The following is a 25,684-nucleotide window of genomic DNA, read 5'->3' on the forward strand; positions in this document are numbered from 1 at the left end:
TTCCTCTCTCCACTATCTACTACTCTAAGAAGGGTTTGAAGTTGACTATCCATCTCTAAGATGGCATATTGATGTGGGCTTAGAAAGCTTGTTGGAGAAATCTTCACCACTCAATTTGCTCTTGCATAAGTACCTTCACTTCTTGGTAGCCAAAATCTTCCTCAAATTCTCTTGAATCATCCACATCATCATTCAAGTCAAAGATTGGAGGTTGTGTGAAATCCACATCAACATATTCTTCAAATTCAAAATAGGGAGACTTATGAATGTTAGTGAAGTGATCAACTAAGTTGGACAAAAAATCTTGAATGATGGAATCCTCTTGATAAATTCCCACTAATTCTTCATTTGTCTCCTCTTGTGCTTCATGTTGTGACTTGTCATCTTCTACTTGATTTTGCGATTCTTCACTCACTCCACACTCTTCACTTGATTCCACATATTCATCAACTAGAATTTCTTGGTTGTGTTATGAATGTAATGAAGCTAAACGGTCAAGAGTTTTTGCTAAGGTAGACATGACTTGCTCTTGCTTCTTCTGGAACTCTTATTGTTCTTGAATGAGTATGAAAGGTACTTCTTGTGTGGCTTGATCCATATGTGAAGATGAAGATTGAGTTGATGAAGGTTGACAATCAAACGCATGAGGGTAAGGGTTTTAGTTTTGTATGTAGTGAGGGAATGGTGTATAGAATTGGTGACTATAAGGGTAAGTGTTTGGGTTCTGATGAGCGGATATTTTATACGCTTTTTGGTAGTATTTTTATATAGTTTTTAGCATGTTTCATTCACTTTTAGTTATATTTTTATTAATTTTTATTCAAAAATCACATATCTGAACTTCACTATGAGTTTGTGTGTTTTTCTGTAATTTCAGGTATTTTTTGGCTGAAATTGAGGAACTTGAGCAAAAATCTAATTCAGAGGCTGAGAAAGGACTGTAAATGCTGTTGGATTCTGACCCTCCTGAACTCGAAGTGGATCTTATGGAGCCACAAAAGGCCAATTGGTGCATGCTCTTAATTGCGTTGGAAAGTAGACATCTTGGGCTTTCCAGCAATGTATAATAGTCCATACTTTGCCCGAGATATGATGGCCCAAACTGGCATTAAATGCCAGCCAAAGACCCTTTTCTGGCATAAAACGCCAGAACTGGCACCAAAACTGGAGTTAAATGCCCAAACTGGCGCCCAAACTGGTGTTTAACTCCAAGAATGGCCTATGCATGTGAAAGCTTCAAAGCTCAGCCCAAACATTCACCAAGTGGACCCCGGAAGTGGATTTCTGCACTATCTGCACTTAGTTACTCACTTTTCTATAAACCTAGGTTACTAGTTGAGTATAAAAACTACTTTTAGAGATTTATTTTGTAACTTATGACATTTTACATCTCTTATTGTATCTTCTACGGCATGAGTCTCTAAACTCCACAGGTGAGGATGAGGAGCTCTGTTGTATTTCAATGGATTAATGTAATTACTATTATTTTCTATTCAATCACGCTTGTTTCTATTCTAAGATACTCACTCGTACTTCAATGTGAAGAATATAATGATCCGTGACACTCATTATCATTCTCAAATTTTTGAACGCATGCCTGACAACCACCTCCGTTCTATTTGAGCTCAACGTAGTCATTGGGCAACAGCTTGAGTGCATATCTCTTGGGTTTCTAATCCACGAGTTTGACTTGCATCTCCTGACAATAAAGCATTTAAACTCGTGAGATCAGAACCTTCGTGGTAGAGGCTAGAACCAATTGGCAGCATTCCTAAGATCCGAAAAGTCTAAACCTTGTCTATGGTATTCCGAGTAGGATCTGGGACGAGATGACTGTGATGAGCTTCAAACTCACGAAAATTGGGCGCAGTGACAGTGTGCAAAAGGATAGAGAGATCCTATTCCAACACAAGTGAGAACCGACAGATAATTAGCCGTGCAGAAACTGTACCTGGACTATTTTCACTGAGAGGACGGATGGTAGCCATTGACAACGGTGATCCACCAACATCTAGCTTGCCATAGAAGGAGTCATGCGTGTTTGGAGAAGAAGACAGTAAGAAAGCAGTGGTTTAGACGACAGAGCATCTCCAGAACCTCAACATGTTCCTCATTACTGAACCACAAGTATCATTCATTTTATGTTATTTACTTTTCATAAACAAAATCATTTTTATCACTAATCTCCTAAATAAGAGTCACAAGATAACCATAGCTTGATTCAAGCCGGCAATCTCTGTGGGATCGACCCTTACTCACGTAAGGTATTACTTGGACGACCCAGTGCACTTGCTGGTTAGTTGTGCGGAGTTGCAAAAGTGTGATTGCAATTTCGTGCACCAGGTTCCATTGGGGTGCATTGTGGTGATGGTGTGAAAATTCATGAACAAAATGCAATCAAAAACCTACTAACAAAAGCAAACAAATAATCAAAAAGTGTTATTTACACTATTAACATATTCACATCAACCCAAAGATAGCACCGATTGCATCCCTGGCAACGGCGCCAAATTTGATGACGAGAAATTTCTTCTTGTTAGTTTAGAATCAATAAAAAAAAAAAGAATCAATTCGTTGGTAGCATAGTCCAAACCAACAATTAACTCTCACAATCAAATGTTATCACAATTCAAACCAAATATAAATCGAGAGTAGTTAAACCTCGGATCGTTTTCCCTAGGAATACAATTGAAAGTGTTATGCTTTTGGTTGTAGAGGCAAAAAGGGTTGGTTTCCGAATCAAAGAACAAAAGATTAAAAGAACTGAGAAATAAAATAACTAAGCAATGATCAAAATTAGTATTAATGCAAGTAAAAAGGGGATGAGACCAAAACTAGTGAAAAATGCTATAAATGCAAAAAAAGCCTTGACTTGGGAGTTGAGAATCTATGGAATCCTATCATGGCCATAACTACAACTATGATAATTATGATGAGTCAATCTCACTTAGTTAACCCCTAACATCGAGGAGTAAGTCAAGCAAGCATCATTGACCTTGATCCATAAGTCCTAACCAACTTACCAAACTAGTTGATAAAAGGCTAGCTTTAATGGAAACAAGAGTCAACTAACTCCCCAATAATTACCACTAAATGTCGAACATTACGACTCTAGTATCCTAGGAACTCAACCCCCACACCAAGGTGTGAAAATCTACTCAAAATTACCAAGTGGCATTTTCACAAATACTTGGTGGGCATATAACCAAAACATGAGAAATTGCAAGAAAAATTAGAAAACTATGACCAAATATTCACAAAACCAAATATACATAGACCATCAAGCATAAAGAAAGCAAGGAACATTAAATTCATCAGTCAAAATATTAACAAACTCAAAATTGCAAATATGAACAAAGTAACTTGAATCAAAAGGAAATGAAAGTAAAAGTTCTTTAATTAAAGAAGAAAATGAGAGTACTTACAATTGAAGAAGCAAAATTCCAAAATCAAAGCTTGATATAAAATGCTACAATGGAAATGGAAATGAAACCCTAAGAGAGTAATGCTACACTACTCCTACTCCTACTCTTAATTACTCTCTAAAAAAACTATCTAAGTGAGCTCTCTAGCTAATTGTTGAATTCCCCTTCATATAGCATTCAAATTCAGCTCCAAGCCTTCAAAATTTAGGCCAAAAGCCCTCAGAAAATGCACAACACATATTTCTTTAATGAATTTACGTGCAGGGTCCTGTGCAAACGCACAGATGTGTGCGTACGCATACTTGGCCAAAAGTTGACCTGTGCGTATGCACAGGTGCTTGTGTGCACGCACACATGGAAATTCCTTCTGGTACGCACGCACGCTTGCTTATGGACATGCACACTTTGCTGTGTGTGTTTTTCCATGTTTTCTTCATGTTTTCTCCCTTGTACATGATTTCTTCCATTTTTGCCTAGCCAATCTTGCCTAAATAACCTGAAATCACTCAACAAACATATCATGGCATCTAATGGCATAAAAGTGGAACTAAAATTGCCCATTTCGAGCATAAAAACTCATGTTTTCACATCTACGTCCAAATTAGAGAGAAATCACAAAAGTATGCTATTTTGGTGCTTAAGTGTAGGTTTATGTGATAGAATCCATCCAAATTAAGTCAAAATATATCATCAAATATGGACTCATCAAGCTGTTTGAGGCGATCCTGTTGTTCACGGATGGCATCTAGGATTTTTGCATTCTGGGGTTGCTTATCTCCTTTGGAGTGGTGAGCATCCTTTGAGGAGGTTGGTGTGGCATCCTTGTCCTTTCTTGGCGTTCCTTTTTCTAGTCCGGAGGTATGGTCGTTGGTGAGAGGGTTGTTTGTCATGTTTGATGGGATGACTTCTAGGTTTCCTCGTAACGGCGCCAATGTTTTGAGGGTTACCTGAAACGAGAGGTCGATCTCGAACGAGATCTTCTGGACTGATCAAGGTTGTTGTATCCGACTTGTCAGAGTAGGAGGCGCTGCTGGTCCTCGTGCACCAGAGGGGGGTGGTACCTGCAAGAGACTCCGATGCTTAAGTCAGTACAGCCTTTAGGTAGGTTTTTATGTAGATTTGGAGTATGAGTTATACCTGGATGCTCCAGTGTATTTATAGTAGTGCTGGGTGACCTTCCTTGAGATAAGTTCGTTATCTTATTTTATCTTTTATGGGTAAGGTCATATCTTTTGTTAACCGCGTCTTAGTAGGCAGCGGTTCTTCATTTTGGGCCTCTTTATGCCTCTATGGCGATCTTCCGATCTCTTTCGTGAAGAGGTCGGTAATGGGCCAATCTTTCTAGAGGTCGGTCCTATTGTCTTTGGCCAACCCAGACCTTGTAGCTCGGACCAGTGTATGAATACTAAACATGAACAGAACACAAACAGAGAGCAAATAGGTCCAAGCCACAACCCTTGCCTTTTACCTGCATACCCAGAGCAAGGGTACAATCTCACTGATATGTGGAAATTAGATTTCACACGTAACCGACAAGTATACCGGATCGTATCAAGTAGTAAAACTCACCGGAGTGAGGTCGATCCCATGGAGATTGGTAGAGCAACTTTAGTTAAATGGTATTTTAGTTAGGCAAACATAGTTTTGATTTCGTGAGATTCAATTCTTGAAAGCGATTGTAGAAAATTTAATGACAAGGAAATTAAAGAAGTAAAGTAGGAAAAGCAAATTAAATGACTGAATGTAAATTGCTTGAAGCTTAAATGGCAAGAAACATAAATGATATCAAAAGTAAATTGCAAGAAGGTAAGAGTGCAGAATTGTAAAGTACAGAAAAGTAAATTGCAAGTGATGTGTGGAAAACGATCCCAACACAAAACTCACCGGCAAGTGTACCGGGTCGCATCAAGTAATAATAACTCACATGAGTGAGGTCGATCCCACAGGGATTGAAGGATTGAGCAATTTTAGTTTACTGGTTGATTCAGTCAAGCGAATCACGTTTTGGTTGAGTGGGTTGTATTTAACAGAAGATAAATTGCTTGAAATGTAAAGGGAGAGGGGGAATTTGCAGTAAATTAAAGAACAGGAAAGTAAACTTGCTGAATCTTAAAGAACAAGAAATTAAATGACTGAAACTTAAAGTGCAAGAAATGTAAATTGCAGTAACTTAAATGGCAAGGAATGTAAATTGCTTGAATGTAAAAGGGATTTGAAGACTGGGATTGCAGAATCTAAACAAAGAGAAAGTAAATTGCAACAATGAATAAAGTAGAAGATGAATTGGAATAAACTGAAATTCAAACAGAAAATGAAATTAAAGTGCAGCAGGGTTCACAGAAGAACCAAAGGTAAATTGGGATCTCAGGGTTCAAGAGACTAGGTAGCAGAGCCTAGATCTCAATTACCTTCCTAGATCCAAAGTCTCAAAGCAATTGACAAGAAATTGAAGAAGAAACAGTAAAGAGAATGTAAATGGATTCAATTATGCAGAAAAGAGATTAAAGAGTTCTTGAGTGGAGATTGAGACAGAATTTCCTCAATTCTTAACACCCAAAACTCAAAACAAGGAAATTAAAAAGAACCTAGCAAGAATAAGGAAGAAGAGAGATCAATTCCCCTCCCCAATTCTCTGAAATCTCGGTGAAGACACCAAGAGAAGTTCCAAAGTGCAAAAGTAAAATTCTAAGCTCAAAAGAAAGTGCAAAATTCCAAAGCTAAGCCAAAGGTAAAAGGTTAAAGGTAAAAAAAGGTTCCTAATTACATCAAACTAGCTCCTATTTATACACTTTCTATCCTTGGATTTTGGGATTTGGATGGGCTTTTGATTTTGTGAAGAAATGAATTAAATTGGCATTTTAATTGAATTTTTCGGCCCAAAATAATAGCTTCCAGGAGGCTGCCCTGCCCTTGTGGAGGGTAGGGCAGGATTTGGTGCGTGTTGGTGCTTGCTTGGTGCGTGCTGGTGCGGTCTTGGTGCACAAAACGCTGCCCTGCCCTCGCGGAGGGCAGGGCAGAAAAAATTGGTGCTGCCAGGATCGTGATGGTGCTGCCAGAATCATGCCGTGGTGCGCCAGAATTGAACCTTGGTGCGCCAGATTCATGCACCAACAAAATGCTGCCCTGCCCTCGCGGAGGGCAGGGCAGTGTTTTCACTTTGATGTCCCAGGTTCGAATCATGGCCGAAGCACACGCTCAATCATTTTCCTTGGTTTCTTGGCACGGTAATGGACCTTAGTTCTTTGCTTCCTCATGGTTCCGTGTTCAACTCTTGTGGCAAGCATTTGGAGACATTTTCCTTTGATTTTTTCCTTTTGTGAGCCCGATACTGCCCTTGTGGAGGGCAGGGCAACATTTTATTCCTCTTGATTCCAAGGCACAAATTTGTGCTCTGCCCTTGTAGTGGGCAGGGCAGAGTTGCCTTCTTTGCTTAGTTCCCTTATGTTGCCCTCCTAGAGGGCAGTGTGCCCTTGTGGAGGGCAATGCTTGCCTCCCCCATTGTATGTGGCACACTTTTCCTTCCTTTGACCACGCTTCCTTATCCTTGGGTCACGCTTTCTTTAGGCCACGCTTTTCTCTTTTATTCTTTTCTTCACCTAAAATAAACCAAAACAACCACTCCAAGTATCACTAAATTCATAAGGCTTATAAATCAATTAAAATTCAATTAAAATTAGCTTAAACCTCATGGATTAACATTAATTTCATGGTAGTTACTTGATTTAAAGAAGTTGTGCATTTTCACTCCAAATCACTTACTTAAGAAGCAAGAAAGTGCATAAAGACTAACAAAACAAATGAAATTATCTTGAAAAATGGGTATATGATGACTTGTCATCACAACACCAAACTTAAATCTTGCTTGTCCCCAAGCAAGCATCAAAACTAAGAGTAAATGACATGAATAAGAAAAGAACACATATCCTTATTAGGCATATAGCAGAACTTGATTTATGGAGTCTTTATGCAGACAATGATAACGCAATTATTGTTGCTGTTACATAATATACATCTTTCCTCAAAGGCTTGCTAAACTTGTTGTTGGAAGACTCACTTTTTAATTACTCCCTTGCTAACTTTTCTTGGCTTATAATGCTTAACAAGCTTATTATTCTTTTGGAGGTTTGGTGTCAAATGTTGCAGTATTAGCCTTTGGCTTTATTTTCTTTTTCTTTTACTCAACATCTTTCCACCACAGACACATGGCTCACTAATTCTTCCTAGGATCATTGATGCCCAGCATCTCTTTGGATTACTAAATGTTCTGTATCTAAGTTGCTCTTTATTGTGGATTTTCAATTGGCCATCCCAAATCAGTTGATCTAAGTGACCAGGTTTTAAAATACCCCTTAGAATTTACTCATCCAAGCATATCTTAGTACAAGAACACCACAGGCATATGTCCTAGGGTCCAAGCTATTGGTGTCCAACCTTTATTCTTTGTTTTTCTTGCCATTTTGGCTTTTTCTTTCCCCTCTTCTTTCTGTTTTTGTTACCAAGGGCTTTTTTCATTATTGATAAGAGTCTTTGTAACAGCAAGCTAACTTACACTTGAATGAGAATGATATTATGCAACAATTATTTCATGAGTTATGCATTTAATCAAACACATATACCACCACTAACTTCCATTCTTACTTATGCAACATTGGATATTTCACTTTTCAATTCAAACAAGTCTCTTTTATTTAAGCATATGGGAAACAAAACAAAATTTAAAGCTAAGTGATGGATAACAAGCATTATGCAGATTTAGCATTTTTAACAAACAATTTCACTTGCAACTAGATAAACACTTTAGCAAGACATACAATGGTTTCCAGATTCAAAACATCTCACATCAGCAAGGATTAAGTTTAGATACAACCTTTGAAGTTGCAGCCCTTTGATTCTTCCTTCTATTGTGTTCTCTTTGAGTTAAGATGCATAATGTCTTCAATTGTTGCCTCATGTCCTGCATAATTCTCAAAGTTACTTGCTTCTAAAGCCCTTAATTATATGGTTAGTATGCACAAACTGAGTGTGGTTCCTGGATTGATTTTGGTGTGGGAACACCAAACTTAATTGTTTGCCACTGCCTCTTATGCAACCATTTTAACCATATGTGAAACCTTGTGTCCTTGCTAAAGGTTACTAAAATTAAAACTAGAAAGCAATTAAACAGTCGAATAATGTGTTTGGTTGCTTGGAGCTAGCATCATGCAAGAGGTGAGAATGTGTTTTTAAATGATATTTTTGGTGGAACACCAAACTTAGAATCTTTCATTCTCCCTTAAATTGTTTTGGTGTGCAACACCAAACTTAGCTCCTTGCAATCCATACCTTGTCATCAGCAAAACAAAACAAATGAAATTAGCTTGAAAAATGGGTATATGATGACTTGTCATCAGCAAGTAATTGAGAGAAAAATATAAATGGCAAGAATGTTAAATTGCTAGAAGATAAAAGGGAATTGGGGAGTGGGTATTCAAAATAACTAAAGATCAATCGAAATGAGAATAGATGGAAGAGATCACTAGGGATCGGAGATGCAAATTCTCATGAATCAATGCTGCTCAATCCTTTCTCAATCTTGTAGGATAGATCTATGGCGGATTGTGAATAATTGAGTCCCAATCTCTTGGTGACTCAATTTCTCTCAAGACAATCAATTGCCACTCTCGTGATCTAATTGGTCATAAGAAGAGATGAAGTTCAATAACTAATCCTTAATGCCACACAACTCCCAGCTTCTTAATTAAGGGTGGTTACATCTCACATACCAATCCAAAATATGTTAATCAAGGGAATTGTGAAAGGATGAACTTTAAACCGAGTTATGTGACTCCTTTCTCAAGTTCATAACACAATTCATATAGATTCAATCCCTCTCTTGATGGTGATTGAATCTTTGAAGAACAAGAGTTCCCTCTTAGAGAAATTCCCTTGAATTGACAAGGAAAAGAAGAGATATTAATTCATTTAAACCAACAGAGCTCCTCCCCTAGTGAAATTGGGGTTTAGTGAATCATGGCTCCAATTACAACTACAATTTCAAAATGGAAATTAAACTAAGTGTAGAGAAGAATGAAGAAGATGAATTCTGGAAACTAAAATTCAAAGTGGCAAATAAAAATATAGCTCCTTGGTATGCTTCCCAAAATATGCAGTAAAAAGTCAAAGTGAAAAATGTAGTATATGTAAAGGTCCCCCCAAAATACAAAGTTTCTCCTATTTATACCTGTCCTAAAGCTCCTTGAGAGGCCCTCAACCGTGCTTGTTGGGTTAGCAAATGGGCTTTTTCTTGTTGGAGTGATCAACTTCTGAATGAAATTGCAGCACCAAGTTGAAAACATAGAGCTTTTGCGCATGTCTTGACAATTCTGGCACAATAGAGCACGTTGCTGGCACACACGCCTTTTGCAATTGCAAGTTGGCAACGTGCATAAAATTTTCCTGGCTAAGACTTGGTGAAGGCATTGCTGGATCAAGTTGGCAACGTGACCTTCTACTTCCTAGATTCAAGTCTCTTATGCTTGTTTTTTAGGCTTAAAGTTGCCTATGGTTTGAGCTTCAATTTTATGCCTCACTATAAACTATTATACATCATTGTAAAGCTCTGAATGTCAACTTTTTAATGAAACTGAGGGAACCTCAATTGGATATCTATAGCTCAAGTTATTCTCCATTGAAGGAGACAAGGTTGAGTTGCGAGGGTCGCGGGCATTGTTGTCAAACACGCCTTCATGATCTTGGCGTTGGCAACGTGCATGCCATCTTCCAAGGCTGGCAAGCTCACCAGCGTGTTTGGAAAACATGCCTTCAATCCTTCAAGTTAGCAACGTGTATTGCCTCCTTCCAAGGCTGCCAAGTTCACCAGCGTTGCTAGCAAGCACGCCTTTAATTCCCTCAAGTTGGCAATGGGCATCATCTTCCAAGGTTGCCAAGCTTGCTGGCGTTAGAGGCAAACACGCCTTCCTTTTCCTTACGTTGGCAACATGGATTACCTCTCTCCAGGGCTAGAGCTTCTACAAGGGCGTTGCCTATGGTTTCCAAATTGCCAACGTGCTTCTTTCTCCTTGGATTCAAGATTCTTGTGCTTGTTTCTGAGGCTTAAAGTTGCCTTTGGTTTGAGCTTCAATTTTGTGCTCCACTATAAACTATTAAACATGGTTGGAAATCTCTGAATGTTAGCTTTCCAACGCAACTCGAAGCACCTCAATTGGATCTCTGTAGCTCAAGTTATCTTCCATTGAAGAGAGCAAGGTCAGGCTGCGAAAATCGAGGGCATTGTTGGCAAACATGCCTTTGTTCTTCCAAGTTGCCAACGCCATCAGATTCTGAAGCTCTAAATGAAGCCAGCTTTTGAAGCTTCAAATGAATTTCAACCCCACACTATGATATATGGTTGGAAAGCTCTGAATGTCTACTTTCCAATACCATTGAGAGTGCATCATTTGAAGCTCTACAACTTAGGATATACTCCATGGAAGAGGGCAAGGCCAGGCTGCCAGGGTTGCCAGCGTTATTGACGAACACGCCTGTTCTTCCAAGTTGGCAGCGTGGATTGCCTCCTTCCATGGCTGCCAAGTTCACTAGCATGTTTGGCAAACACGCCTTCCTTCCCTCAAGTTGGCAACGTGCACCACCTTCCAAGGTTGCCAAGTTCACTAGCGTGTTTGGCAAACACGTCCTCATATCCTCAAGTTGGCAACACGTGTTGCAAGGGTGTTCATGCTCTTCCTGGAGTTAAGTCTCAATGGCATTGCTAACTTGAATTCTAAGTTGGCAACATGCTTATTGCTTCCTCCCCTGCCCTAGATCTTGTGTTGGAGTTGGCGTTTCCAACGTCCTGTTAGAGTTGGCAACATGCTCCATGCTTCCTTCTTTGCTCCAATGCCTTCTTGCTTCATCACCTATCATTAACCAAAGAAATTTCCTCAAAGTATTGCCATTCTATACAACCAATTTCAAGAGATTCATTCATACTAAGGTATTTATAAGCTTCTTGAATTATTTGCATGAATTTGACCAACATTTACCTAGTTCGTAGTGTTTTAATGCATGCAGGTAAAACTCATCAAAGTGTTTGTTTATTTCAAAGATAATGAATGAAATTAAGCTAAAACTACTTAAACTAACTAGCTAATATAGCAAAGATGCAAATGCATCACAACACCAAACTTAAACCTTGCTTGTCCTCAAGCAAGAAAAGAACTATGCAATAAGATTTCTTTCAAATGGAACGGGTTGAGGAATAGCTTGTAATGCCTTGGTGAGTGAAGTTATTAAGTGACAGTGGGGTGAACTCTGAATTATATGCTCATGCAATGATTCTAGTGCTTATTAGCCCTTACATTTGGGAAGTCTTAGATCTTAGGACTTTCATTCAAATGATATCATGGAAGTCTCTCTATAGGTAATCACCTTGAAGCAGCTCAAAGTTTCTGTGTCTTGGCCTTGACTCTAAGTGTCATGTCTCAAAGCGGCTCTTTAGATAAGCTTTCAATCAATACTCCCAAACCAGTTGGTTTTAAGATATTAGGTGTTGAAGCACCACTTAGGATTTACTTGGTCAAGCCTCTCTCTTTGACACAATTCTACCACAAGCATTTAAATAGGATAGTAACTCTTTGAGTTCTCATTTCTTTCCTTTTCTTCCTAGTAATTGATGCTCAGAGGCTTTTGCCATATTCTTTTGTTTTTCTGTTTCTTTTGCTTTCTTTTGTTGCTGCTTCTTGGATCAATAGATATTTGAGAATCTCCATAATACTTCTTTGAACTCTATTTCCTGCCTATGAGCTCCCATGCACATTTTCACAAACATGCAACCTCAATACACAATCATACAACTAGAACCACCACTTCTCTTAATCTTTTGCTTACCTCAAAACAAATTTTTGACTCCTCAATCATTCTTTTCAAAGAAATGTTCTCTGTTTGCATTCTTATAGATATTAAGTGCAAGAAATTTCAGGAGTATGGTGTTATGATATATCAAACATCTTAGTTATTGAACTACAAAGAAGTGATACTAAGCAGACAAACAGGGGTACAATATCACTTTTAAGCATAGCAATTTTGAATATAAGACAATCACTTAACAATACAACCTTTTGGAGTTTACTTGCTTTACTCCTTATCATCATCATTGTTGGTCTTTACATCCCTCTTTGTCTCTTTGGTTGATAATTGATAAACCCCGATTTTGTGATTTATCTTGTGCTTATTTTGGGGGGATTTTATCACCTTTTCTCACATTTATTCAATGAAATAGCATGGTTTTGCAATTCTCCCTGGATTTATGCTTAAGTGTGAAAACATGCTTTTTAGACCTTAAAATAGCTAAATTTAACTCACTTTAATTCTATTCGATGTCTTGATATGTTTGTTGAGTAATTTCAGGTTCATAAGGCAAGTATTGGATGGAAGAAGTGGGGAAAAAAGCATGCAAAGTGGGAGAACTCATGAAAAAATGAAGGAACCGTAAAGCTGTCAAGCCTGACCTCTTCACACTCAAACAATCATAACTTAAGCTAAAAAAGTCCAAATGAGGCGGTTCTAGTTGCGTTGGAAAGCTAACATCTGGGACATCGAAATGATATAAATTTTGTCATATGTTGCTTTGCGTATAGGGGCGCGCACGTGCAATGTGCACAGACGTGCTGATTGAGCACGTGACCCACTAAAGAGCAACTCGTGGCCAGCGATTTCTAGCTCATTTTGGGCCCAATCCAACTCATTTATGATGCTATTGAACCCAAGGATTGAGGGGGGAATAAACCAAGTAGTCATAGTTTAGTTTTCATCATGTTTTAGGCTAGAATTCTAGAGAGAGAGGCTCTCTCCTCTCTCTAGATTTAGGATAGAAATTAGGGTAAAGTTAGGTTAATTACTCTCAAATTCATCTTTCAATTCTTGTTTTGATTTCAATTCTCTTTACATTTTAGTGTTCTATTGTCTTTGTTCTTCTAGTTTCTCTTGTTAATCTCTTATTTTGTCCTCTTTTATGTTTATGAACATTTGTTGATTTCAATTTTCTTTAATGCAAATTTATATTTCCATGTCTCTTTTATGTTGATCTTGATTGTTATTATTGATTTCTTGTTCATGATAGTTATGGGTTCTTTTAATTCTTGCATTTTATGATGTTTACTTTTCTTGCACTCTAGGTGTTTGTCAAAATGCTTTCACTAGTTTTTGAGTAGTTTCCTCTACTCTTGGCTTAGGCTAAGGGAATTGGGTGACCTTGAGTCATTGGGTCTCAATGACTTGGTGATTTGAGACCCCTTGGTGATCAATTTGATACTCATTGATGCCAACCCACTACTAATCTAATTAGTAGGTAGGTTGGGACTTATGGGTTGATGTGATCAAGCCTATTTGACGTACTTCAAGCTTAGGAGTAGATATTACGTACTTAAAGCTTTTGGGAAGTAGACTTAATGGGTTGGCCTCTCATAATTATCAATGTATGGTTTGTAGACAAGATGGTGATCTCAATTACCTATGTCTAGCCAAGAGCACTTTTCTATTTCTTTTGTTAGTTATCTTTACTCTTGGCCTAGGTAGAGTAATTAGTGACGCTTGAGTTATCTAATTCCTTTGATTGATTGACAATTGGAAGTTGCTAATTGATTTGGATACCACTAACGCTAGTCTTTCCCTTGGGAGTTGGCTAGGACTTGTGGAATCAAGTTGATTCATCCACTCGACTTTCCTCCATGGTTAGAGGTTAACTAAGTGGTTGCAATGGATAATTGTGGTCACAATTGAGGAGGATAACTAGGATAGGACTTCTAATTCTCATTCCTTGTCAAGAGCTTTCTAGTTGTTAGTTTATTTTCATTGCCATTTACCTTTCATGCCTCTTATCAAAAACCCCAAAACATACTTCATAGCCAATAATTGAGCATTTCATTGTAATTCCTTGTGAGATGACCCGGAGTCCAAATACTCCGGTTAATTCTTATTTGGGGTTTGTTCTTGTGACAACTCAAATTTTTGATGTGGGAATTGTTTGTTGGTTTAGAACTATGCTTACAACGAAGTAATTCTTTCTACAAGAAGAAAATCTAGACCACCGAGCAAATCTCATTCATCAAAATGGCTAACAGTCGGAAGATCATCCCTCACAGTCGGAAGTTCCTGGCTTTCGGCTACTGCCCTCCATTTTTCACTGACACTACTGAGGCAGCCACCTCTTCAGCTACCCCTTCTACCTCCACTGGCCCAGCACCACCTACTGTGCCCCCACCTGCTCTTGAGCTCGTCTACCGTTTGGTGCACCGCCTCTTTGATCACCTAGATCAGATGGAGCACCATCACCAGTAGTAGTTTGAGAGATCTGACCGTCGCACCAGGTGACTTTTTGAGAGGTCTGAGCGTTGCCACAAGCGACGTTATGAGCACCTCAAGCTGATGATCCGCTCTGGTGGTGACATTCTCTCTGAGCCCGACACGCCCTCCAACACATCTGAGGAGGAGGTGAGCGATCATGAGGAGGAAGCACCTACCCAGGCTGAGCAGGGAGGTCCCGGCCACACTACACCACATCATGAAGAGCACCACCAGCTACAGACCGCAGATCCGGAGGTTCCTCTATGGACAGAGCCTCCGATTCAGCAGACCACTCCTCCGATCCTCACAGCGACTGCAGACCCTCATCCTACCATCGAGACACCAGCAGCCCATCCTTCCGAGATGGCATTTCGTCACACCCTGCTTGAGTGAGCATCGAGGATGATGCTATTATTTAAGTGTGGGGAGGTCGCCATCTCTGGCATCTATTTATTTTGGTGAACTACTACAGACTCTCTTCTTATTTTGTCTATTTTCTGTATTTTTGCACATTTCTCTCTTTTGCTTTTATTGTACTTTTTGCATTATGCACTTTGGGCTGTATATACATCTTGGATATTTTAGCTCGATTTGCACCTTAGTTTACTAGTTATATATTAAGTGGATTAATTAGTATAGTTTACCCTTTTAGCATATGGTAGTTGATTTGATTGAAAATAAAAAGGAAGTAAGCTAGAGACTTTAACAGAATCAATCCACACACCCTGTATATATAGCATTACATGTTAGTTAGTAACAACATTTTATCAAGGAGGAACACTAAAAGTTTAAATCCATCCAATATATTTTACATTGAGAATAATGGGAACTCTTAATTTCTACTTGCATGACATACTTAATTGATATATGATTTATGAGTTTGAGAACACACAGCCTGTGAGTTTTGAGCTTAATTGTATGGTTACACTCCAACCATAAATTCCATTCCTATGTGCTTCGCCCTTCTTTTTATTCTGATGTTCTTTACTTTGCTTTAATCTATATGTCCAATATAGAATATAGATACATACTAAGATAGGATTGAGGCCATGTTTGAATTTTTAACTCACTTATCCCAAATAAGTCTACTTTTTATACCATCCTTGTTAGCCCCCCTTGAGCCTTTTAATCCCCTTCTTTATAACCACATTACTAGCCCTAAGCAGAAAAAAAAATCCCAAGTTGAATCCTTGGTTAGCTTAAGATAGATATTGTGTGAAATTTAAGTGTGGGAAATTTTATGGGAACATGGGATAATAGAAAAGTAGGAAATTAAATTAAACAAGTCATGTAAAAATTTGGGAAGCATGCTCATGTGAAATCAAAATAATTGAATTACCATGTGCATTAAAAAAATATATTTATTAAGTAATTAAATAAGGGGATACAAAAAAATATATATTACCCCAAATGCAAAAAAAAATAATAAAAAAAATAAAAAAATTGCACATGGGACAAAATCCAAAAATAGTTTGATACATGAGCATGCGATACAAAAGTGGGAAAAATTTGGGTAGCTAGGTAAAGTATTTTAAATTGTATAAAGTATGTATATGTTAGGTGAGATCTTAGACTAATCAAGGATTCACTTATTAGCTTACTTAGCCTTATAAATACACCCTTACCTCTACCTTGGCCCCATTACAACCTTAAAAAAAAAAAAGACCTCATGATCTTGTATGTCTGTATTCTATGATTGTTGATTGGTTAGGTGAAGAACAAAGTTATAGGAAGCAAGGATAAAAAGAAGATTAAAGTGATTAACCCAATAAACACTGAGTGACTAGAGAGTAAACACAAAATCCAGTGAGGGTTCAATAGCTCATCACCATATATCTCTACTTCTATTGTTAATTGTCTTGCAAGTTTGAAAAATATTTTATTTACCCATCTCAATTGTAAAAGTGCTTTAACATTATCTAAGGTTGGCTATGCGCATATGATCCCTTGAGAATGTGACTTAATTTAACTACATGTAAAGCTTTATATATAGGTGAATAATAACTAGATTTGCATGATTCATTTAGATAGTTGCATTTAGAGTAGATTGCATTGCATGGGATTCCACCACTTTACCTTACTCTTTATCTTGGATTTAGCATGAGGACATGCTATTGTTTAAGTATGGGGAGGTTGATAAACTCATATTTTATGATATATTTTGTACTAAATTTAAGTGATTTATTCAATCCTTCACCCATTTATGCCTGTGAAATTGCATGGTTTTACTTTCCCTTCCTTATTTTGTGATGTATGTGAAAAACATGTTTTCTAGGCTTTAAAAATATTAATTTTAATTACCTTGTATTGCCATTCGATGCCGTGATTTGTGTGTTAAGTATTTTCAAATCTTCTAAGGCAGGAATGATTTAAAGGATGGAAAGGAGACATACAAAAATAGAAGGAAAGCATAAAATGGAGTTTTTGAATAAACTGGCAGTGACGCGTCCGCATGGACGACGCGAACGCGTGGTTCGCGCAAAAAGGAATCGACGCGAGTGTATGGATGAGGCAAACGCGTGACTTGCGAAATACAACTAACGTGGGCGCATGACTGACCCGACCGCGTGGAAGAGCAACACTCCAGATGACGCGACCGCGTGACCCACGCAGACGCGTGACGTGCGCGATCTGAAGAATTTGCAGACCTCGTTTTCAGCGATTTTTGGGCTCTTTTTGGCCCAGATCTAAGCCCATAGAATACAGACCAAAGGCTGCAAAGTGGAGGAATAAAGCGGAGAATGAGAGAGAACTCATTAGGCACTTTTCATAGTTTAGATGTAGCTTTTAGTGAGAGAGGTTCTCTCCTCTCTCTTAGGTTTTAGGATTAGGATTTCTTTAGTCATTAGGATTACTTCATCGTATCAGGTTCAATAATTTATGTTTCTCTTCTACTTTTATTTACTCTGATACTTTTATTTGTGTTTGATTTATGTTGCCCAATTGGCTTATGAATATTGTCCATGTTAGAATTGACATCTTTATTTAATATAAATTGAGGTATTTCAGACATATATGTTATTGATGCTTGGGCTCTATCCAAATTATTTTCATTCAAGTAGATTTTATTCCCTTTTGGCTCTGGTTGATTAATTGTTAACTCCTGAGTTGTCAAACTCAGCACTGGTTGAAATTGGCGGATCCTAATTGATCTAGATCGCTCTAAAGCTAGTCTTCCCACAGGGATTGACTAGGACTTGAGGATCAAACTAATTAGTCCACTTGAATTTCCTTTGCTTTAGTATAGGATAACTAAGTGGGATTAAAACCCAATTCTCAACACACCTGATAAGGATAACTAGGATAGGACTTCCAATTTCTCATATCTTGCCAAGAGTTTATTTTACAGTTATTTATTTATTTTACTTGTCAATCAACATACTCCTTCCTCACTTTCAAAACCCGCAATTTACAAGACTCATAACCAATAATAAGAGCATACCTCCCTGCAATTCCTTGAAAAGACGACCCGAGGTTTAAATACTCGGTTATCAATTTTAAAGGGGTTTGTTACTTGTGACAACCAAAACGTTTGTAAGAAAGGACTTTTGTTGGTTTAGAAGCTATACTTGCAACGAGAATTTATTTTGAATTCTAGACCACGCAAAAGTTCTCTATTCACTCTTCTATGATTGTAATCTTTGGTTTGTTTGATTCTTTATGTCCATTATTCCATGTATACATGCATTTATATGATTGAGGCCATCATTTTATTTAGCTCACTTACCCAAATAGCCTACGTTTCATCAACCATTGTTAGCCAATTTTGAGCCTAGTTAATCCATTTTGTTCTTAATGTTAGCACATCACTACCCCTAAGTGAAAAACAATAAATGTCCTTGATGTGTGGAAAACGATCCAACACAAAACTCACCGGCAAGTGTACCGGGTCGCATCAAGTAATAATAACTCACATGAGTGAGGTCGATCCCACAGGGATTGAAGGATTGAGCAATTTTAGTTTAGTGGTTGATTTAGTCAAGCGAATCAAGTTTTGGTTGAGTGGGTTGTATTTAACAGAAGATAAATTGCTTGAAATGTAAAGGGAGATGGGAAATTGCAGTAAATTAAAGAACAGGAAAGTAAAATAGACTGAATCTTAAAGAACAAGAAATTAAATGACTGAAACTTAAAATGCAAGAAATGTAAATTGCAGTAACTTAAATGACAAGAAATGTAAATTGCTTGAATGTAAAAGGGATTTGAGGACTGGGATTGCAGAATCTAAACAGAGAGAAAGTAAATTGCAATAATTAAGAGAGCAAAAATTGAATCAGAAGCAATAAGCATTCAAACAGAAAGGAAATAAAGTGCAGCAGAGGTTCACAGAAGAACCCAAGTAAATTGTGGTCTCAGGTCTCAAGAGACTAGGTAGCAGAGCCTAGATCTCTATTTGCCTTCCCAGATCCAAGTTCACAAAGCAATTGGCAAGAAATTAAAGAAGAAGTAGTAGAAGAACAGAAATCAAATTCAATTATGCAGAAAAGGATTTAAAGAGATTTTAGATGGGAATTGAGACAGAATTTCCTCAATTTCACACACCCAAAACCCAGAAACAGAAGAGTAGAATTGCCCGAGTAAGAATGAGGAAGGAGATCAGTCAATTCTCCCTTGATCCTCTGAGTGCTCGGTCAAGTCTCTCAAGAACAATTACAAGAAATTCAAAGCTCAAAGAAAGTGCAAATTCCAAAAGCAATGCCAAAGGTAAGTCAAAAAGGTAAAAATCAAAGTCCCTAATTACATCAAACTAGCTTCTATTTATACACTTTCTATTCTTGGATTTTGGGATTTGGATGGGCTTTTGATTTGATGAAGAAATGAATTAAAATGGGGTTTTAATTTGAATTTTCGGCCCATGAAAAGTTGCTCCCAGGAGGCTGCCCTGCCCTTGTGGAGGGCAGGGCAAGATTTGGTGCATGCTGGTGCGGGCGTGGTGCAGGCTGGTGCGGCCTTGGTGCGTGAAATGCTGCCCTGCCCGCGCCAAGGGCAGGGCAGGAAAAGTTGGTGCGCCAGAAATTGCCTTGGTGCTGCCAGAATCAGGAATTGGTGCGCCAGAATCAAAAATTGGTGCGCCAGAAATTTCCTTGGTGCATAGGATGCTGCCCTGCCCTCGCGGAGGGCAGGGCAGGAAATTTTGGTGCTGCCAGGATCGAGCTTGGTGCGCCAGATGCTGCCAGGAACGTGCCATGGTGCGCCAGATGCTGCCAGGAACGTGCCATGGTGCGCCAGTTTTGTGCACCAATCCAAATGCTGCCCTGCCCTCGCAGAGGGCAGGGCAGTGTTTCCACTTTGCTGTCCCGTGTTCGAAACACGGCTGGGGCACACGTTCAATTAATTTCCTTGGCTTCTTGGCACGGCACTCAACCTTAGTTCTTTGCTTCTTCCTTGGTCCGTGTTCGAATCTTGTGGCATGCATGGATGACATTTTTCCTTTGAATTCTTTCCTTGGTGAGCCCGATACTGCCCTTGTGGAGGGCAGGGCAAGGTTCTCTTCTTCTTGGTTCCAAGGCACACTTTTGTGCTCTGCCCTTGTAGTGGGCAGGGCAGAGTTGCCTTCCTTGGTTGGTTCCTTTCTGTTGCCCTTCTAGAGGGCAGTCTGCCCTTGTGGAGGGCAATGTTTGCCTCCCCCTTGCATGCGGCACGCTTCCTATTACTTTGGCCACGCTTTCCTTTCCTTGGGCTACACTTCTTAGGCCACGCTTTTCCTTTTCTTTTCTTTTCTTCACCTATAATAAACCAAAACAACCACTCCAAGTATCACTAAATTCAAGAGGCTTATAAATCAATTAAAATTCAATTAAAATTAGCTTAAACCTCATGGATTATCATTAATTTCATGGTGGTTGCTTGATTTAGAGAAGTTATGCATTTTCACTCCAAATCACTTACTTAGGATGCAAGAAAGTGCATAAATGCTAACAAAACAAGTGAAATTAGCTTGAAAAATGGGTATATGATGACTTGTCATCACAACACCAAACTTAAATCTTGCTTGTCCCCAAGCAAGCATCAAAACTAAGAGAAATTGAAATGAATAAGAAAAGAATACATATCCTTATTATGCAGATAGCAGAACTTAATCTATGGGGTCATTATGCAGACAATGATAACTCAATTATTATTGCTGTTACATGATATACATTTTGCATCAAAGATTTGCTAAACTTGCTGTTATAAGACTCACTCTTTGATTCCTCCCTTGCTAACTTTTCTTGGCTTACAATGCTTAACAAACTTATTATTCTTTTGGAGGTTTGGTGTCAAATGTTGCAGTAATAGCCTTTGGCTTTATTTGTTTCTTTCTTTTACTCAACATCTCTCCACCACAGACACTTGGCTCACTAATTCTTCCTAGGATCATTGATGCCCAGCATCTCTTTGGATAACTAAATGTTCTGTATCTAAGTTGCTCTTTATTGTGGATTTTCAATTGGCCATCCCAAATCAGTTGATCTAAGTGACCGGGTTTTGAAATACCCCTTAGAATTTACTCATCCAAGCAGATCTTAGTACAAGAACACCACAGGCATATGTCCTAAGGTTCAAGCTATTGGTGTCCAACCTTTATTCTTTGTTTTTCTGGCCATTTTGGCTTTTTCTTTCCCTTTTTCTTTCTGTTTTTGTTACCAAGGGCTTTTTCATTATTGATAAGAGTCTTTGTAACAGCAAGCTAACTCACAATTGAATGAGAATGATATTATGCAACAATTATTTCATGAGTTATGCATTTAATCAAACACATATACCACCACCAACTTCCATTCATACTTATGCAACATTGGATATTTTACTTTTCAATTCAAACCAAATTCTTTTATTTAAGCATATGGGAAACAAAGCAATTTTCAAGCTAAGTGATGGATAACAAGCATTATGCAGATTTATCATTTTTCTAGCTATTTATTAACTAACTAAAATGAAAAGCAAAGAACAGAAATTGCATAAAGTAAAAGAAATAATTGATGGAGGCATATCATGTTTCAGACATGCATCTCCTTATTAGAGACATGAAAGAGGAAATATGAAAGAACTTTGCCACCTTCTAATGGTCATGGCTGCTGCTTGATTCTCCCTTCTTCTTCTTTCTCTTTCCTATCTTGGAATAATCTCGGATCTCTTCACCAGGACATCTTCTACCCCAGACAGAATCTAAGAGTCCTGAGAGCCCAAAATCTTCCAATCTTTTAAAGGTTGACTCAGTATATTGATGAGATCTTGCTTGTTGCTTGGCTAAAAATTCAGGGCATTGTTCAAATGGCTTGATCTCAGGATTGAGTGTTGGCAGATTGTGGGTTAAGTACTCCAACCTTGCTTGCATGTTTTCATCATTTTCCATTCTTTGTACGTGTCTAACTTCTCCCAAGGTATGATGAACATTCTTCCATTGATACAGGTTGTGACTATATTCCCCTGCTTTAGCTTGACTAAAATACAGCTTATCATATGATTCTTTGAATTCTTTGTATTGCTCTTTTTGCCCTTCAAGAATCTGTGCTTGAAATTCTTGCTGCTGAGTCATCATTTGTTGTTGCCATCTCTCTTGTTTCTCCTCCATTTGATGGTGCCAAGCCTCTCGTTCCTCTTTTTCTTTCAAAAATTGCTCCATAAATTCAGGATGGGGCTCTAGATATTTCTCTTGGCCCTCCTGATTTTGGCCTTGTTGGGCCTGCATGAGTTGATTTTGACCTTGTTTAGCCTGCATGAGTTGCTGAGATAGTTCTTCAATTGATCTTTGCAATTGGCTCATATCTATGGCATCATAAGCTTGATTTCGTCCTTCCTCTCTTTGTGATCTCCTTTGTCTAGGAGCTACTACCCCTTCTTGGTCTTCTTCTTCATTCGTTCCCTCCATGCTCTTCTTGGTAATCCATTTCCCTTTCTTCACTTATGTTGTGTCCTCATCTTCAAAGATTACGTTAGCTCTGTCACATAACCTTTGGATGGTGCTTGGATGTCCAAGACCTTTTGATTTGCTTGTGCTATCGGCCATTTCTTGAATACTGTCGGCTATGAGTTGTGCAAGATTGATCTCACCTCCATGCAAGATGCAGTATGTCAAGAGTGCTCGTTTGATTGTGACCCAAGAGGCATTTCCAGTAGGAAGGATAGATCTCCTCACTATTTCATACCATCCCTTAGCCACAGGAGTAAGATTTATCCTCCTTATGTGACTTGGAATTCCCTTTGAATCTCTTTCCCAATCTGTATTTTCCATGCATAACCCCTGCAGGATCTCATCAGGATTATTTTTCATTTGCAATCTAGCCTCATAACTAGGCTCTGCATAGGTTATGGTTCTCAACTTGAGGGCTCTTGTGATAGCAGCTGGGCTAAAACTCACTTCAACCCCTCTGACATAACTTGTGTAGGGAGCACTATTTTTGTTTTCTTTTGTAGCATTTGCATAGAACTCCCTGATCATTACTGCACTGATGTCAGTCAGAGGAGCACACAAAAGTTCCCACCTTCTTTCTCTAGTAATTTGCCTCATGATGGGGTATTCTCCTTCCCTTAAATCAAGGCCTTTCTCATAGATGACATTCTTTGCCTCCATGAACTTATGATATCTCCCTTCATGGAATTGGGATCTAAACTTGCTTGCATCAAATGATGGAGGTTCGGTTACCATAGGTTCTTTTCCCGGCCTTCTTTTTGAGCTTGAGGAGGCCATTGAAATTGAAGTGAAAAGGAAGAGGAAGTGAGAGTAGAAGAAATATGTGTTGTGTTTGGGGTGAATTTTGGTTCGGTTTTGATGTGTGAGGTAAGGGAATTATGTTGGTTTTGGAAGTGGAATAGAGTATGGTTTTCATATGAAAGTGGCTTGAATGGGAATGTGTAAACCGTGTTGGTGCCAACGGCTACTTATAGGTGAATTCTTCAAGCCTTCCAACAAAACCATAATGAGAGAGAGAGGGACTCGTTAGTGCTCATGAAGGGTTAAGATTGATTTGCTCATTCAAGGAATGCATGAGATGGACGGCTTGCATGTGTTGTTGAGGCTTTGACGAGGATCCTTCTTCCATTGGCTGCATGTACCTCGGTGTTCAATGTTGCATGCATGCAAGTTTTGTTCCCCATGAGCGCGTTTTCCTAGGCACATGTGACCTTCCTCACATAGCTCCTCCTAGCCGTGACCTTCTCCTAGCTTTTGTCTTAATCTTTTTCTTCCACCTGAACCAAAACAGCTAGCTTAGAATATTAATATAACCGTTGGCAACTTATTTGCAATAATAAAATAAATTGTTTTGGTTTGTTTAATAGTTATTTAAATTGTTTTTGTGATCAATTGTGTCCCTAAAAAAAATGCTAAAAGTTGGTGAACACCAAACTTATCTTTTATTGAGGGGACGGCTTAACAATGCAAACCGTTCTCACAATTGATGCATTTTTTTAAAAAAATTTGATGTATGATCCCTTGTCTGTATGGTTTTGAGTCCATGATTGGGAAATGATCTTCTGAATCATTGTTGCACATGCAGACACCAAACTTAGTGTTTGGTCACATGCTTTATCAAAAGAATTATGCATATGTTCTAAGAATAATCCCCTTCTTTGAACAATGAACTTGGGTGTGCCTTAAGGTACACCAAACTTAGAAGTTTGCCATGTGCTTCAAAATGATATATGCATTTACCAGGCATGAAAATTCAAAATCATATTCAGAGGAATCATAGCTTATTAAATAAAAGAGAAGACAGAAATCTTAAACCATGGGTTGCCTCCCATGAAGCGCTCTTTTATTGTCATTAGCTTGACATTGACCTCCCTTTAAGGTGGTTGATGTTGGTGATGTCTCAACTTGTCACCTCTCACTGTCAGCTTTCTCTGTGTGCTTTGATGCTCAATTTCCATATGCTCAAGAGAAAGTATTTGGTTGACAGTGTAATAATCTTCTGCTCCCTGCTGTTGATATACTAGTTGCACCTTATCACCTTTAGAAAATCCTTCAGTTGGGATTTTCTTGTTCTTCCACCCTTTGTGAGCCTTTTTCTTGCTCTTCATCTTTTTCTTTCTTGTTGATCTTTCTTTCTTGACAGTCACTTGAGTTGTGATACCTTCCTTCTTGCTGATCACCCCTGCTTCCTTGTGAATCCCTTTTTCTTCTTGCATCTGTTTGTTTTTCTATTCTACTTCCTTTTCAGTTGATTGCTTTGGAAGGAGATCATCACTCATTTTGCTTGTTTTTTCATCCCTTTGTAATTCTGGGAAGACTTTCAGGATGATGCTCTCCTCATGCATCCTGAGGGTTAACTCTCCTTGCTCTATATCCACAATGGCTCTAGCAGTGGCCAAAAATGGTCGACCAAGTATTATGGAGTCATTTCCATGTTCTAAAGAATCTAGGATCACAAAATCTGCTGGATAGATAAACTTGTCAACCTTAACTAAAAGGTTCTCAATCAGCCCTTTAGGTTATACTATTGATTGGTCCACCAATTCCAAAGACATCTGTGTTGGTTTCACCTCCTCTATGCCAAGCTTTTTCACTAAAGAATATGGGATTAGATTTATGCTTGCTCCTAAATCGCACATCCCCTTGTTAATGAGTAGGTTTCCAATAGTGCATGGTAAGAAGAAACCTCCAGGGTCTTCAAGCTTGGGAGGGAGTCCATTTTTAATGAGTGCACTGCATTCTTCACTGAGCATTACAGTCTCCTTTTCATTCCACTGTCTCTTCTTGTTGATGAGCTCCTTTAGAAACTTGGCATACAGAGGCATTTTCTCCAAAGCCTCTGCCAAAGGTATGTTGATTTCCAACTTCTTGAAAGTCTCAAGAAATTTGTGGAAGTGCTGATCCTTTGTTTCCTTGTGAAATCTCTGTGGATAAGGCAGTGGTGATGTTAAGCTCTTCTCCCCTTGATGCTGTTTTGGAATTGCTTCTTCCATGATTTGCTTTCCTTTCTTCAAATTCTGTGGCTTGTTGTCTTCCTCTGTGAGCT

Source organism: Arachis hypogaea, chromosome 2 (assembly GCF_003086295.3).
Source record: "Arachis hypogaea cultivar Tifrunner chromosome 2, arahy.Tifrunner.gnm2.J5K5, whole genome shotgun sequence".
Lineage (NCBI taxonomy): Eukaryota > Viridiplantae > Streptophyta > Magnoliopsida > Fabales > Fabaceae > Arachis > Arachis hypogaea.